The sequence below is a fragment of the Monodon monoceros genome, unplaced genomic scaffold (assembly GCF_005190385.1).
Source record: "Monodon monoceros isolate NGI ecotype Baffin Bay Population unplaced genomic scaffold, NGI_Narwhal_1 Super_Scaffold_1, whole genome shotgun sequence".
Lineage (NCBI taxonomy): Eukaryota > Metazoa > Chordata > Mammalia > Artiodactyla > Monodontidae > Monodon > Monodon monoceros.
Window position 1 is genome coordinate 70498732 of NW_021703765.1, and position 16276 is coordinate 70515007.

Consider the following 16276-nt stretch of genomic DNA (forward strand, 5'->3'; position numbering starts at 1 on the left):
AATCAATGAATTTGGTAAAGTAGCAGGATACAAAGTTAATGCACAGAAATCTCTGGCATTCCTATATACTAATGATGAAAAATCTGAAAGTGAAATCAAGAAAACACTCCCATTTACCATTGCAACAAAAAGAATAAAATATCTAGGAATAAACCTACCTAAGGAGACGAAAGACCTGTATGCAGAAAATTATAAGACACTGATGAAAGAAATTAAAGATGATACAAATAGATGGAGAGATATACCATGTTCTTGGATGGGAAGCATCAACATTGTGAAAATGACTCTACTACCCAAAGCAATCTACAGATTCAATGCAATCCCTATCAAACTACCACTGGCATTTTTCACAGAACTAGAACAAAAAATTTCGCAATTTGTATGGAAACACAAAAGACCCCGAATAGCCAAAGCAATCTTGAGAACGAAAAAAGGAGCTGGAGGAATCAGGCTCCCGAACTTCAGACTATACTACAAAGCTACAGTAATCAAGACAGTATGGTACTGGCACAAAAACAGAAAGATAGATCAATGGAACAGGATAGAAAGCCCAGAGATAAACCCACGCACATATGGACACCTTATCTTTGATAAAGGTGGCAGGAATGTACAGTGGAGAAAGGACAGCCTCTTCAATAAATGGTGCTGGGAAAACTGGACAGGTACACGTAAAAGTATGAGATTAGATCACTCCCTAACACCATACACAAAAATAAGCTCAAAATGGATTAAAGACCTAAATGTAAGGCCAGAAACTATCAAACTTTTAGAGGAAAACATAGGCAGAACACTCTATGACATAAATCACAGCAAGATCCTTTCTGACCCACCTCCTAGAGTAATGGAAATAAAAACAAAAATAAACAAATGGGACCTAATGAAACTTCAAAGCTTTTGCACAGCAAAGGAAACCATAATCAAGACCAAAAGACAACCCTCAGAATGGGAGAAAATATTTGCAAATGAAGCAAATGACAAAGGGTTAATCTCCAAAATTTACAAGCAGCTCATGCAGCTCAATAACAAAAAAACAAACAACCCAATCCAAAAATGGGCAGAAGACCTAAATAGACATTTCTCCAAAGAAGATATACAGAATGCCAACAAACACATGAAAGAATGCTCAACATCATTAATCATTAGAGAAATGCAAATCAAAACTACAATGAGATATCATCTCACACCAGTCAGAATGGCCATCATCAAAAAATCTAGAAACAATAAATGCTGGAGAGGGTGTGGAGAAAAGGGAACACTCTTGCACTGCTGGTGGGAATGTGAATTGGTTCAGCCACTATGGAGAACAGTATGGAGGTTCCTTAAAAAACTACAAATAGAATTACCATATGACCCAGCAATCCCACTACTGGGCATATACCCTGAGAAGACCATAATTCAAAAAGAGTCATGTACCAAAATGTTCATTGCAGCTCTATTTACAATAGCCCGGAGATGGAAACAACCTAAGCGCCCATCATCGGATGAATGGATAAAGAAGATGTGGCACATATATACAATGGAATATTACTCAGCCTTAAAAAGAAATGAAATTGAGCTATTTGTAATGAGATGGATAGACCTAGAGTCTGTCATACAGAGTGAAGTAAGTCAGAAAGAAAAAGACAAATACCGTATGCTAACACATATATATGGAATTTAAGGGGAAAAAAAATGTCATGAAGAACCTAGGGGTAAGACAGGAATAAAGACGCAGACCTACTGGAGAACGGACTTGAGGATATGGGGAGGGGGAAGGGTGAGCTTTGACAGAGCGAGAGAGAGTCATGGACATATACACACTAACAAACGTAGTAAGGTAGATAGCTAGGGGGAAGCAGCCGCAAGGCACAGGGATATTAGCTCGGTGCTTTGTGACAGCCTGGAGGGGTGGGATAGGGAGAGTGGGAGGGAGGGAGACGCAAGAGGGAAGACATATGGGAACATATGTATATGTATAACTAATTCACTTTGTTATAAAGCAGAAACTAACACACCATTGTAAAGAAATTATACCCCAATAAAGATGTTTAAAATAAATAAATAAATAAATAAATAAATAAAATGTGGTTGAAGGGACTTCCCTGGTGGCACAGTGGTTCCGCCTGCCAATGCAGGGGACACGGGTTTGAGCCCTGGTCTGGGAAGATCCCACATGCCGCGGAGCAACTGAGCCCATGCGCCACAACTACTGAGCCCACAAGCCACAACCACTGAAGCCCACGCGCCTAGAGCCCGGGCTCCACAAGAGAAGCCACCGCAATGAGAAGCCCACTCAATGTAACAAAGAGTAGCCCCCGCTCGCCGCAACTAGAGAAAGCCCGCGCGCAGCAACGAAGACCCAACGCAGCCAAAAATAAATAAATTTAAATAAATAATTTTCTTTAAATGTGGTTGAAGAATTGCAATAATGTCTTTCAGTCCTGGACAACACAAGTCGGCGGGGGCAGGGGGGAGGAGAATGGGTGTAGAAAGAAAAAAGGTCATGATGCCTAAGCCAGGTCTTGTGCTCTCCCCAGCACCACCTCCGACAATGGTGTCCCTCTTCTGCACAAATGACACCACCATCCATGCAGCTGGACAAGACCCTGTATCCTCATGACCAGTCAATCGATCGCTGACTCCTGTCCATTTAACCTCCTGAATGCCCTTGGAATCTGTCCATTTCTCTCCATCACCTCTGTCTCCACCCTGATCCAAGATACTAGCATCCTGCCCCTAGATTATGACAGGAGCCTCCTAACTCACCCTGACAAACCTTCCCTTCCACTCCCATCACCTGCTCTGCACATCACAGCCAGAGTGATCTTTTCAAAATGGAAACATTCTCGTACCACTCCTCTGGGTCCATGAGCCAAGGGCTTCCTGTTGCTCTCAGGATATGGCAGAAATCCGTTACGTGACCCTCAGGGCCATGCCCACCATGGCACTCCCTGCCTCTCCAGCTCCTCTCACACCAAGCTCCGTCACTCTGTCCTCCAGACGTCCTTCCATTCATTAAAGACCATGTTTCTCTCCCACCACAGGGCATTTATCTGCCCAAGCCATCTCCTAGACCTGGACTGCTCCCCTCTGGGCTCTTTGTCTCACTAAGGCCAACTCATCCTTCAGATCTCAGCTCAACTGTCACCTTGTCAGGGTAGCCTTCCGTGACCCACCGGTCTAGCTCAGATGCCGATATTTCTTATGCTCTCAGAGAACTCTGTTCCTTTCCTGCATAGTACTTATCCCATTTAGGCTATTACTTGATTAATGTCTGCCCCCCCACCACCACCACCACTAGCCTATAAAGGACTCTGAGAAAAGGAATCCTGTTTTTGCTCACCCACTATCTCCCCCAATGGCTTGCACGGTATCTCAAATATAGTAGGTGCTGCAATAAACATGAGAACCATGAATGAATCTGAATCAAAGTATCAATATTAGTAGATCAGTCTTATTAATCTCTGTTTACTGTCATAGAAAACACAACCTTTTTAGTTTCTCATGGAATATCGGTGGAAACTGACCATAAATTTCACCCTCACAAAGTCTCATATTCTGAAAAGTGGAAACAACTGATTGCTTTCTCTGACCAAAGCACAATATGACTAGAAATACACATGAAAACTAGAAACTAAAAACAGCAAGGGCAGTATCTTATTCACTGCTGTATCTCCAGCACTTTAAATAGGTGTTTGATACATATTTGTCAAATGAACAAATAATAGGAAGATGAAATTGACGACCCCCAAAGAGTAGGACAGAGAGACAAAATAGGAGAGAAAAAAATCAAGAAGGAATAAGGAATTTTAGAAAGAAAACAAAAGAGACTAAAATGATCAAAGAAATAATATAATTTTCCAAGAAATTGAGAACATGGATCCCCAGATTGAGAGAGCCCACCAAATACCCAGCTAAATGGATGAAAAAAAAGATGGTGTGTGTGTACACACACACACACACAGGAATACTACTCAGCCATAAAGAATGAAATAATGCTATTTGCAGCAACATCAATGGACCTACAGATTATCATATTGTACTAAGTCAGAGAAAAATATCGTATGATATCACTTATATGTGGAATCTAAAATATGACAAATGAACTTATTTACAAAACAGAAACAGACTCACAGACACAGAAAACAAACTTACGGTTACCAAAGAAGAGGGGCAGATAAATTAGGAGTTTGGAATTAACAGATACACACTATATAAAACAAATAAACAACAAGGACCTATTGTACAGCACAGGGAACTATATTCAATATTTCGTAATTACCTAGAATGGAAAAGAATCTGAAAAAGAATATATACACACATACATATACGTATAACTGAATCAATGTGTTGTACACCAGAAACTAACACAATCAAATATACATCAACTTAAAAAAAAAAAGAAAAATCACCCACACCCAAAATGACCACACATCACCTTAACGTTTCAGAACACCGGAAACAAAGAAAAGATGCTACAAGCTTTCATAGAGAAAATACAGGTTGCCTATAAAGATTCAAGAATCAGGATGGCTCTGGACTTCTAAATGGTAGCACTGGAAGCTAAAAAACAATTGATGCCTTCAAAATTCTGAAGAAATATAATTCCAAACTAGAGTTCTACACCCAGCCAAACTATTAAGGGTTTAATAAAGGATAGAATAAAAATATTTAAGATACACAAGGTTTTTGGTTTTTTTTTTTTGGCCAGGCCACATGGCTTGTGGTATCTTAGTTCCCCGACCAGGGATTGAACCCAGGCCCCTGGCAGTGAGAGGGCTGAATCCTAACCACTGGACCACCAAGGACTTTCTGCAAGGTCTTTTTAAAAATGCCTGTCGTTCCCCTTTTCTCAGGAAATTATGGGAGGAAATACTCTGCCAAAACTAGGTAATAAAACAAAAAAAGCTAGAATCTAAGAAACAAGGAATCTAACCCAGGAAAGATGTTAAGTTCCAGAACGACACTGTGGGAAGTAAGTACAGATAGACATGAAGATGGTGTGGAGCCGTGAAAATGCACCTCTCAGACCGCCACACCCAGGAACACGACTGACCAAGGCCTCAACAGCTCTCCCTGAAAATCCATGGTAGGGTTTGCACCAAGGCCTCACCTCCCACACATTATTCCTAGTCAGTGACCAAGTGCGACAGGGACACTAAAGCAGGCCTATTCCTGGGAAACATGGGACTCCCCTGATGGCTGGAGACCCTGGAAGCTTTGCTGAAGTTTCCTTAGACTGCACAGAGGTCTAGGATGCTTCCACCCAACCTCCTCTCCTTCACTTGTGGTCCAATGACTCTCACAGCCTTTGCCGGCTCCCTCCCTATTTCCCATCACTGACGTGTTGCTCTTAACGAATTCTCGCATGTTTAATCCCATCTTGTTTTCTGCTTCTCAGAGGACCCAGAGGAAAAAGAGTGGAACCAGGAGCGATCTGTGAAAACAGGGCATTGGAACTGTCTTGCCCACCACCAGCATGGGAAAAGGATACAGTCCTGGCTGGCAGGTGGCATGGATAGATCCTGGCACACTCAGGGCTCCATTACTAAAGATCTCACCAGTTGTGACCTGGGGAATATCACGGTGGAGGGAAATGCTGTGGTGGGTGTAACGGTGCAGGCATTTGAAAAAATCAGGGGTGGAACCTGAGGGGACAATGCCTACAAAAAATAGGGCTGACTATTAATATTATTAAGAATTGTATAATTGTACCGATGCCCTGCAGAAAACTGAGCTGTTAACATGCAGTCAATGGCTAAGTGGGGGCACCTGAGGGCCTTGGTGTAGAGTAGAAATAAAAGGATCTTTTTTTAAAAATTGAGATATAACTGACATACAACACTGTGTAAGTTTAAGGTGGACAATGTGTTGATTTGATCTATTTACGTATCGCAATTTGAGTCACTGACAAAGAGGCCCTTAACACCTGCAGCAAAAGGGCAGACACAGTTGAATGACAAGCTAAAGCCCTAATTGAAGGAATCAGAGGTCCAGAGACTGAATGCTCAGCCAAGGCACATCTGTTATGCAAACGAGGGGCATGGGGAGGAGAAGGTCCTCAAAACTGAGACATCTGGATGGATGCCCTCAGGAATGTGGATTCCACACCCTCCACCCCCAGACTCTGGGCATGCAGAGGGGGCTCAGCCCCGCAGGGGAGCTGGCACTGCTGCTGTGTTGGAAGATGCTTCGGAAGCCTCTTCCCCACAAGGCAACAGGTTCCCCCTCAGAAGCTGCCCTCGCCTCTCCAGGCTGCCCGGCCACTAATTACGACTAAATCCCAGCATAACGGGGCCTGCTAAGGGAAGAGACTATATCCTGTATTAGTCTTCTACTGCCATGTAACAAATTACCACGGACTCAATGGCTTCAGAAAAGAACCCACTGATCATGTCATGTTCCCACAGTTCAGGAGTCTGGGTACAGCTTAGCTGGACCCTCCGCTCAGGGTCTCACAAAGCTGCAGAGAAGATGTAGCTGTGGCCACGGTCTCATCGGAGACTCCGAGTTCTCTCCCAAGCTCCTGGGGTTGTGGCAGAATTCAGTTTCTTGCGCTTATACGATTGAGGTCCCTGCTTCCTTGCTGGCTGACAGCTGGGGTCCCTCTCAGATCCTAGGGGCCCCTGCAGTTCCCCGACATATCACCCTTTCACAAGCTCTCCTCCCTCAGCATGGCAGCAGAGGCGCACCCGTGAACTCTAGAACAGCTTTTATAGGGCTCGCCTGATTAGATGAGGCCCACCCAGGAGGAACTCCCTTTTGATCAATCCAAAATAAACTGATTTGGGACTGTAATTACATCGGCAGAAACCCTTCACCTTCGTCCACTGACTGGAGTGCCATCCCACAGTTATTCACAGGTCCTGCTCACACTCAAGGGGGCTATTCAGAGCCCATGCACTGGGGGCAGGAACCTTGGGGACCATTTCAGAATTATGCCCACCCCCATAGCCAGAGAACTAGTGGGCGTGCACCAGCGGGAGCTGGGAGAGGGGTCCTAGGGTAGACTTGGAAGGCACTTGATCAAGGAGGCTGGACGGTGAGGTTGGATGTAGGGGCCCTTTCCTGGGACACGGGGTTTAACATCCAAGGAGGAGATGGAAAATGGAGCGAACAGGTTGCTTGGTAGCTCTTAACATCCTGGGAAAGATTAGAGGTGACTAAGTAGAAGACTACAAAGGCTAAGTGAAGCAGGTGTGCTGGAAGGGATATTTCATATTGGCCAGAAGACCCACCGGAGGATCACGTTCTTCCGGGGACCCAGAGGACACGCCACTCTCCAAGGCCATCGGGAATCACTGGAGAGAGAGGCAAGGACTGCTGAGCGGCTCACTGGTGGCTCTCTTCTGTGGGCTGGTGTTGACAGGGGCAGAAGTGGCCACAGAGCTGGACTTGTCACCTGTCCTGTAGTCCAGGGCTGGCCCCTGACTGCACAAAGTTGGGAAAACACAATTGCTGTAAGACCAGTAAGGTCGGAGAGCTGGTCAGGGGAGCTCGGAGGTGTGAGATGGTTAAGGGAATATGATGCCTCTATATTTTTTATTTATTGGCTGCGTTGGGTCTTTGTTGCTGCGCGCGGGCTTTCTCTAGTTGCAGCGAGCGGGGGCTACTCTTCACTCCGGTGCACAGGCTCTAGGCGCACAGGCTTCAGAAATTGTGGCACACAGGCTCAGTAGTTGTGGCTCACGGGCTCTACAACGCAGGCTCAGTAGTTGTGGCGCACGGGCTTAGTTGCTCCATGGCATGTGGGATCTTCCCGGACCAGGGCTCGAAACTGTGTCCCCATATTGGCAGGCGGATTCTTAACCACTGCGCCAGCAGGGAAGTCCCCATGCCTCTATTATTTTTCTATTTCTGCTCCAACAATCTTAGTGGCTTAAGACACTACAAATATATTGGGTTGACCAAAAAGTTCACTCAGGTTTTTCCATAACAGCTTATGAAAAAACCTGAACGAACTCTGTGGCCAACCCAATATCATCCTACAGTTCTGGAGGTCAGAGTGCGACACTAGTCTCACTGGGCTAAAATCATGGCATCAGTAGAGCTGTGTTCCTTTCTGGAGGCTCTAGGGGACAATCCATTTCCTTGCCTTTTCTAACTTCTAGAGGCTGCCCACGTTCCTTGGCTACTGGCCCCCTTCCCCCATCTTCAAAGCCGGTGATGCTGCAACTCTCTGACTGTTCTTCCATAGTCACATCTCCCTCCTCTGCCTGCAGCCTGGAAAGGTACTCTGCCTTTAAGGATTTATGTGGTTAGATTTGGCCCACCTGGACAAGGGGAGGTATGGACTCTCCCCTTCTCAAGGTCCATACCCTTAATCACACCTGCAAAATCCCTTTTTTCAGGTAAGGTATCATATTCCAGGAATTAGGGTGTGGGCATCTTTGGGAGGCCATTATTCTGCCTGCCACAGTCATCCCTCCGGCCCCAAAAGATTCACTTCCATCCACATGCAAAATCCATCCATCCCATCCAAAAGTCCCCAAAAGTTTCAACCCATTACAGCACGAAAAGAACAGGCTCAAGCAGTTAATGATTAGGACAATAGAGTCACAGAATCGTTAGTTCCTCCCTGAAGTACATAGATAACATGAACATTCCTGAGTGGTCTTGCAGATACTAAAACCGCCACGAGAGGGAAAAAGCTAACTGCATGATGACCAGACTGTAGCCAAGACATAAGTTGCTCCATCTTGCACAATTCCAGGAACTGGTCTCAAGGAAATGGGAACAAACAAACCCTGGAGTTGAAGATGAAGTGATCTTAAAACAATCAAGATGGGGCTTCCCTGGTGGCACAGTGGTTAAGAATCCACCTGCCAATGCAGGGGACACGGGTTCAAGGCCTGGTCTGGGAATATCCCACATGCCACGGAGCAACAACGCCCGTGCGCCACAACTGCTGAGCCTGCGCTCTAGAGCCCGCGAGACACAACTACTGAAGCCCATGCACCTAGAGCCTGTGCTCCGCAACAAGAGAAGCCACCGCAATGAGAAGCCTGTGCACCGCAACGAAGAGTAGCCCCCGCTCGCTGCAACTAGAGAAAGCCCGCGCACAGCAACAAAGACCCAATGCAGCCAAAAATAAATTTTAAAATAAATAAATAATTCTATTAAAACAAAGAAACAATCAAGATGGCCCTGACCAGACCTCCGCATGACCAATTTCAAGATGATCGTCAGAGCTGACAGTGCTGTTCTGAACGCAGTCCCCACCCGCACACCCTGGAAGCTTTCCTTTAAAAGCTCTCGCTCCGGGCTTCCCTGGTGGCCTAGTGGTTGAGAGTCCGCCTGCCGATGCAGGGGACACGGGTTTGTGCCCCAGTCCGGGAAGATCCCACATGCCGCGGAGCGGCTGGGCCCGTGAGCCATGGCCGCTGAGCCTGCGCGTCCGGAGCCTGTGCTCCGCAACGGGAGAGGCCACAGCAGTGAGAGTCCCGCGTACCGAGAGAAAAAAAAAAAAAAAAAAGCTCTTGCTCCCGATTTGCAATGGGGAGATGGTTCTGGGGGACACTAGTTCCCCATCTCCCCAGGTTGCCGGCTTCCTGAATAAAGCATCTTTTCCTACCAACCCTGTCTCTCGAACATTGACTTTTGAGCAACAGGCAGCCGAACGAACCTGAGTTGGGTTCTGGCTCTGGCCAGTTACAGGCCTGGAGTCCCACACAGCACAGCACAGCACAGCACGTGGCCATGAAGGAGGTGCACTGTGTGAGGGCATCCACCATCATGGGAACCGCTGGCTGTGTCACATCCTGCGCCAGGAAGGACACGTGACTCTTGATTGAAACAGAGAGTGGCAACAGGGTGGCCCCACTTGCCATTTTGGGGGAACTAGCCATTCGATGGGGAAAAGGCAGTCTTTTCAACAGTGGTGCTGGGAAAACTAAATATCCACAGGTGAAAGAATGAAGTTGGACCCTTAACCTTACACCAGATACAAAAATTAACCCCAAATGGATCAAAGTCCTAAGTGTAATAAGAGTCAACACCATAAAACTCTTAGAAGAAAACACAGGGGAAAAATCTTCATGACATTGGATTTGGCAACAACTTCATGGATATGACACCAAAAGCACAGGCAACAAAAGAATACACAAATGGGACTTCATCAAAATTAAAAACTTTTGTACATCAAAAGACACCATCAACAGAGTAAGAAGGCAACCCACAGAAAGGGAGAAAACATTTGCAAATCACATATCTAATAAGAGATTAATATAAAGAACTCCTACAATTCAACTACAGAAAACCCAACTGGAAAATAGGCAAAGGAACTGAAATAGACATTTCTCCAAAGAAGATATACAAAAAAGCAATAAGCACATGAAAAGATGATCAACATCCTTAGTCATTAAGGAAATGCAAATCAAAACCACAGTGACAGACCACTCCACACCCATCTTGATGGCTATTATCAAACAAACGAACAAGAAACAGAAAATACCAAGTGTGGACAAGGATGTAGAGAAATTGGAGCTCTTGTGCATCGTTGGTAGGAATGTAAAATGGTGTAGTCACTATGGAAAACAGTATTCCTCAAAAAAGTAAAAACAAACAACAAAAAAAGTAAAAACAGAATTACTATATGATCCAGCAGTTCCACTTCTGGGTATACAACCAAAAGAACTGAAAGCAGGGAGTCAAACAGATATTTATACAATCCATGTTCATAGCAGTATTATTCACAACAGCTAAAAGGTAGAAACAATCCAAAAGTCCATCAATGAATGAATGAACAAAATATGGTCTACCCATACGATGAAATATTATTTAGTCCCAAAAAGGAAGGCAATTCTGACACACACTACAACATGAGTGAACACTGAAGACATTATGCTAAGTGAAATAAGGCAGTCACAAAAGGACAAATATTGTATGATCTGATTACATGAGGTCCCCAAAGTAGTCAAGTTAATAGAGACAGCGAGTAGAACAGTGATTGCCAGGGGCTGGAAGAGGGAGAAACGGGGACTTATTGTTAAACAGGTACAAAGTTTCCGTTTGGGAAGAAGAGAGCTCTGCAGGTGGATAGTGGTGATGGTTGCCCAACAAGGTGAATATGAAACCACACAACCCAGATCTCATACCCAGCCAAAACCCAGATTGGGATTTGAACCCACTGCCCTTTTTAAATTTTAATTTATTTATTTTTGGCTGCGTTGGGTCTTCGTTGCCGCGCATGGGCTTTCTCTAGTTGCAGTGAGCGGGGGCTACTCTTCTTTGCTGTGGCGGGCTTCTCATTGCGGTGGCTTCTCTTGTTGCAGAGTACAGGCTCTAGGCGTGCAGGCTCCAGTAGCTGTGGCACACAGGCTTAGTTGCCCCGCGGCATGTGAACCCACTGTCTTTTAATTAAGATCGCACACCTGGAGCTTCCCTGGTGGCGCAGTGGTTGAGAGTCCGCCTGCCGATGCAGGGGACACGGGTTCGTGCCCCGGTCCAGGAAGATCCCACATGCCGCGGAGCGGCTGGGCCCGTGAGCCATGGCCGCTAAGCCTGTGCGTCCGGAGCTTGGGCTCCGCAGCGGGAGAGGCCACAACAGTGAGAGGCCCACGTACAGCAAAAAAAAAAAAAAAAAAAAAAAAAAAAATCACACACCTGGTCTCGGGACTTAATGAAGCTCAGGTTCTTCATGTCTCAGCATAGAAGGAATTCAGCAAGAGGCAGTGATAGGTAAGAAGTGGATTTATTTAGAGAGATAAACATTTCATAGACAGAATGCGGGCTGTCTCAAAAGGCAAGATCTGCCCTGGGAGAAACACACTCCACAGAGTGTGGGCCCAAAATATGGGGTGGTTAGTTTTTATGGTCTGGGTAATTTCATAGGCGAATGAGTGGGAGGATTATTCCAACTATTTTGGAGAAGGGGTGGAGATTTCCAGAAACTGGACCACCACTGCCCACTTTTTGGCCTTTTATGGTGGGCCTCGGGACTGTCATGGCACATGTGGGTGTGTAGTTTAGCACAGGCTAATGTATTACAATGAGCGTAATGAGGCTCAAGGTCCACCGGAAGTCAAATCTTCCACCATCTTGGACCTAATTGGTTCTGACAAGTTTATGTCATATCTTCAAGGGCTTGGTCATTCTTTTGAAGGTGGTGCCCTGCCCCCTTCGCTCCTGTTTCAAATATACTTAATGTCACTGAACTGTATGCTTAAAAATGGTTAAAATGGTAAATTTCGTCTCATGCATATTTTACAACTTTTAAAAACGGGAATATAGACAAGCTGGCTGGCCCACGAGCAACCTCTCCTCTCTCTGGTGCTGGGCAACTCTAGGGGGTGGGTGTGTGTGTGTATGTATGTATGTGTAGGGGGAGAAATCTTTCTGTTAAGGAGAGGTATAGAGAGGTCACTTGATGTAAAGGCTGCATAATACATAGAGCATTCATCCCATTTGTGGGGGAAAAATACATAACTGAGCTCTTCGCAGATGCACAGGAAAAGGTCTGGAAAGATATACCCAAGCTACCCCCCCAGGAGGGGACTGTCACTTTTTATCATGAAAAGTGTATTTGAAACGTTTAGAGTATAGATAAAACTTCTGAAAGTTTTTTTTTTTAATTTTCAAAGTGGACATTAAAATGTAAAACCACTTTAAAAAGTGAAAGTCAGGCTTCCCTGGTGGCGCAGTGGTTGAGAGTCCGTCCGCCTGCCGATGCAGGGGACGCGGGTTCGTGCCCCGGTCCGGGAAGATCCCACATGCTGCGGAGCGGCTGGGCCCGTGAGCCATGGCCGCTGAGCCTGCGCGTCCAGAGCCTGTGCTCCGCAACGGGAGAGGCCACGACAGTGAGAGGCCCGCGTGCCGCAAAAAAAAAAAAAAAAAAAAAAAAAAAAAAGTGCAAGTCACACACTATGAGTCTTTTTGCAACTCTACAGCTGGCAAGTGATTAGCAGCCAAACTATGCCCGTGGGAGGATTACAAATCAATAAGGAAAAGAATAACCCATAGAAGAAACAAAGGACATAAATGGCAATTCACAGCAGAAACCAGAATGGCCAATCAACAGTGAAAAGATGGGCAACTCCTCTAGCAACCAGGGGTGTAAGTTAAAATCACAATCAGGTTGAAGAAAAATGGTCAAATCTGATGGTACCAAGGGATGGACACTCCTCCCCTGCTAGGAGGCTATGTGCTGATGGAACCACGGTGGAGATCTGGCAAATATCTGTAAAGCCGAAGCGACAAACAGCCTGAGGCCAACAAGCCCACTTCTATTTAAATGCTCAGAAGATCTCACACTTGAACAAGGAGACACAGTCTAGAATGTTCACTGCACCATGGTTTATAACAGAGAAAAACTATAAACTACCTAAATATAGTATATTTACACAATGGAATACCATACAGCAATCAAAATAAATGAACTAGAGCTATGTGTATCAATGGGGAAAAAAAGAATCTCTTAAAAAATACTCGGTTTTTATAGAAAATGACATGGGGCCATGATGCAAGTCTCAACAAATTTCAAAGAATTTAAATAATGCAGACAATGTTCTGAGACTACAATGCAATTAAGGCAAAAATCAATAGCGGTGGGGGACTTCCCTGGCGGTCCAGTGGTTAAGGATCCGCTACCACTGCAGGGGGCATGGGTTCGATCCCTGGTCAGGGAACTAAGATCCCACATGCCACACCATAGCATGGCCAAAAGAAAAAAAAAAAAAAAGAAAAAGAAGAAAAAAGAAATCAATAGCGATGGGTATAGCGTTGCCTTCTGGGGTGATGAAAATGTTCAGGAACTAGATAGCAGTGATAGTTATACAACTCTGTACATGTACTAAATGCCACTGAATTGTACTTTTTTTTTTTTTAGGAAAAGTGGTTAAACTGGTCTTTTTTTGGCAGAAGAGCAAGTCATTTATGAAAATTGGGATTGAGTGCGCATGGGGGTGTACCGATCAGATCTGCATTTTAGAAAGCTCACTTTGCCATCATGCACAGGATAGTTTACCTTTTTTTAATAACTTTTTTTATTGAAGTAGACTTACAATGCTGTGCCAATCTAAAATGGTAAATTTTATGTTATGTGTATCTTACCACTATTTTTTAAAAAATCAATAACAAAAAATACTGCAGAAACCCCGTCTTAATACAATAATACTCTTTCGGGACTTCCCTGGTGGCGCAGTGGTTAAGAATCCACCTGCCAATGCAGGGGACACGGGTTCGAGCCCTGGTCCGGGAAGATCCCACATGCCGCGGAGCAACTAAGCCCGTGCACCACAACTACTGAGCCTGCGCTCTAGAGCCCACGAGCCACAACTACTGAGCCCACATTCCACAACTACTGAGCCCGCACGCCTAGAACCCATGCTCTGCAACAAGAGAAGCCACCACAGTGAGAAGCCTGCGCTCCACAACGAACAGTAGACCCTGCTCACTGCAACTAGAGAAAGCCCGTGCACAGCAACAAAGACCCAACGCAGCCAAAAATAAATAAAATAATACTCTTTGAAACAACTGATAAGTCAAAGGAGAAAGCATAATGGAACTCAGAAAACTGAGTAATAATGAAAATACAATCTACTGAAATTTATGAAATGAAGCTAAAACCATGCTTAGAGAGAAATGCATAACTTTAAATTCATTCCTTAGAAAAAAAGACTGAAAAAAACCAATGAACATTCATCCCAGGAAGCTGGGGGGAAAAAACAGCAAATTAAATCCAAAAAAATTAGAAGGAAACTATCAAATTAATTTAAAAACCACAATACTGAATGTCAATAGTCAAAAATTGGTATTTTAGGGCTTCCCTGGTGGCGCAGTGGTTAAGAATCCGCCTGCCAATGCACAGGACACGGGTTCGAGTCCTGATCCGGGAAGGTCCCACATGCCGCGGAGCAACTAAGCCTGTGCGCCACAACTACTGAGCCTGTGCTCTAGAGCCCTCGAGCCACAACTACTGAAGCCCTTGGGCCTAGAGCCCATGCTCTGCAACAAGAGAAGCCACCGCAATGAGAAGCCTGCGCACCGCAACGAAGAGTAGCCCCCACTCACTGCAACTAGAGAAAGCCCGTGCGCAGCAACGAAGACCCAACACAGACAAAAATAAATAAAATATTTTAAAAAATTGGTATTTTAGAAAGATGATAAACCTCATCTTAATTAAGAAAAAGATAAAACACTAATAGTCGAAGTCAGGTATAAAATAGGGACTTCACTACACTATCATCGCCCCAAAATACACACCACGCATTTTATCACAGAGAAACCATCAGACAAAGCTGGACAGAGGGACAGTCTACAAAATTAACCAGCCTGGACACTTTAAAACTGCCAATGTCACCATAAATTCAGTATGAGAAACCATCCTAGAATGAAAGAAACAAGAGACCCCTCAGCTAAATGCAACGTGTGATCCTGGACCTTAAACCACGGTGAAGGGCATTGAGAGGACTGGCAAATCGTGAGTGACGTCTGCAGACCATGGTTAAGCTTCCCAACTTTGGTAACTGTCCCCCTGATGTGTAAGTGAATGTGACTGTCCTTATTCGTAGGAAACACACACTGGGCACAAAGCGACATGATGTCTGTGACCTACTTGCATAGTTCCAGTTCAAGGAGACCCAGGGCAGAATTCAGCATTCAGTTCTGAGCTGGAGAAGCTTCAACTAAAGAAGGCCTGCTCCGTCAAAGCCAAAGGGTTGGTGGTTGACTCTCCCCACCTCCTGTCCCCCCACAGGAGAGGGAGACCCCCAACCCATGAGAGCATCCAGAAGACCTGGAGCGCACAGACTGGACCTTGAGCGGAAATGGAGGACAGTATGGCCCTCTATGACCCCGAGGCTGAGGTTCTTCCCAGCTCCATCTAAGCGGACGCCCAGCTGGGGCGGCCGCTGGGAAAACAGGCCTGTTCCCCGGCCGGGCGGGCTCTGATGGCCCAGCCCTTTGCCCTGGAGAATCACTGTGGCCCTAGCTGGCGCCTGGCCCTTCAAGGCCCAGAGGCTTTTCAACAGGTAGGGCAGACTGGCCCGACCAAGACAGGAGGGGCCAGAGTCCGGAGCAGGAGAGCTGGGTTCCCAGCCTGGCGTCCCAACCTGGGACTGGGGCTCAGGTCGGGCTCCTCTGAGCCTCAAAGCTCCCTCCCCCACCCCGTCCCCCACTGCCTAGAGGAAAGGCCCAGAGACAGCTTCAACCACGTGCCTGTCCCCTCACCCTCACCTGGGCCAGCAGCCAGGGCTACCTCGCTGGAGGCGTCGTGGAGCCATCTGAACGCCACTGCCCCTGTTCGTGGGGTCAGCGACTCAGGGAGAGGCCGCCCTTCGCCTGCCTCCCAGGTGGGATG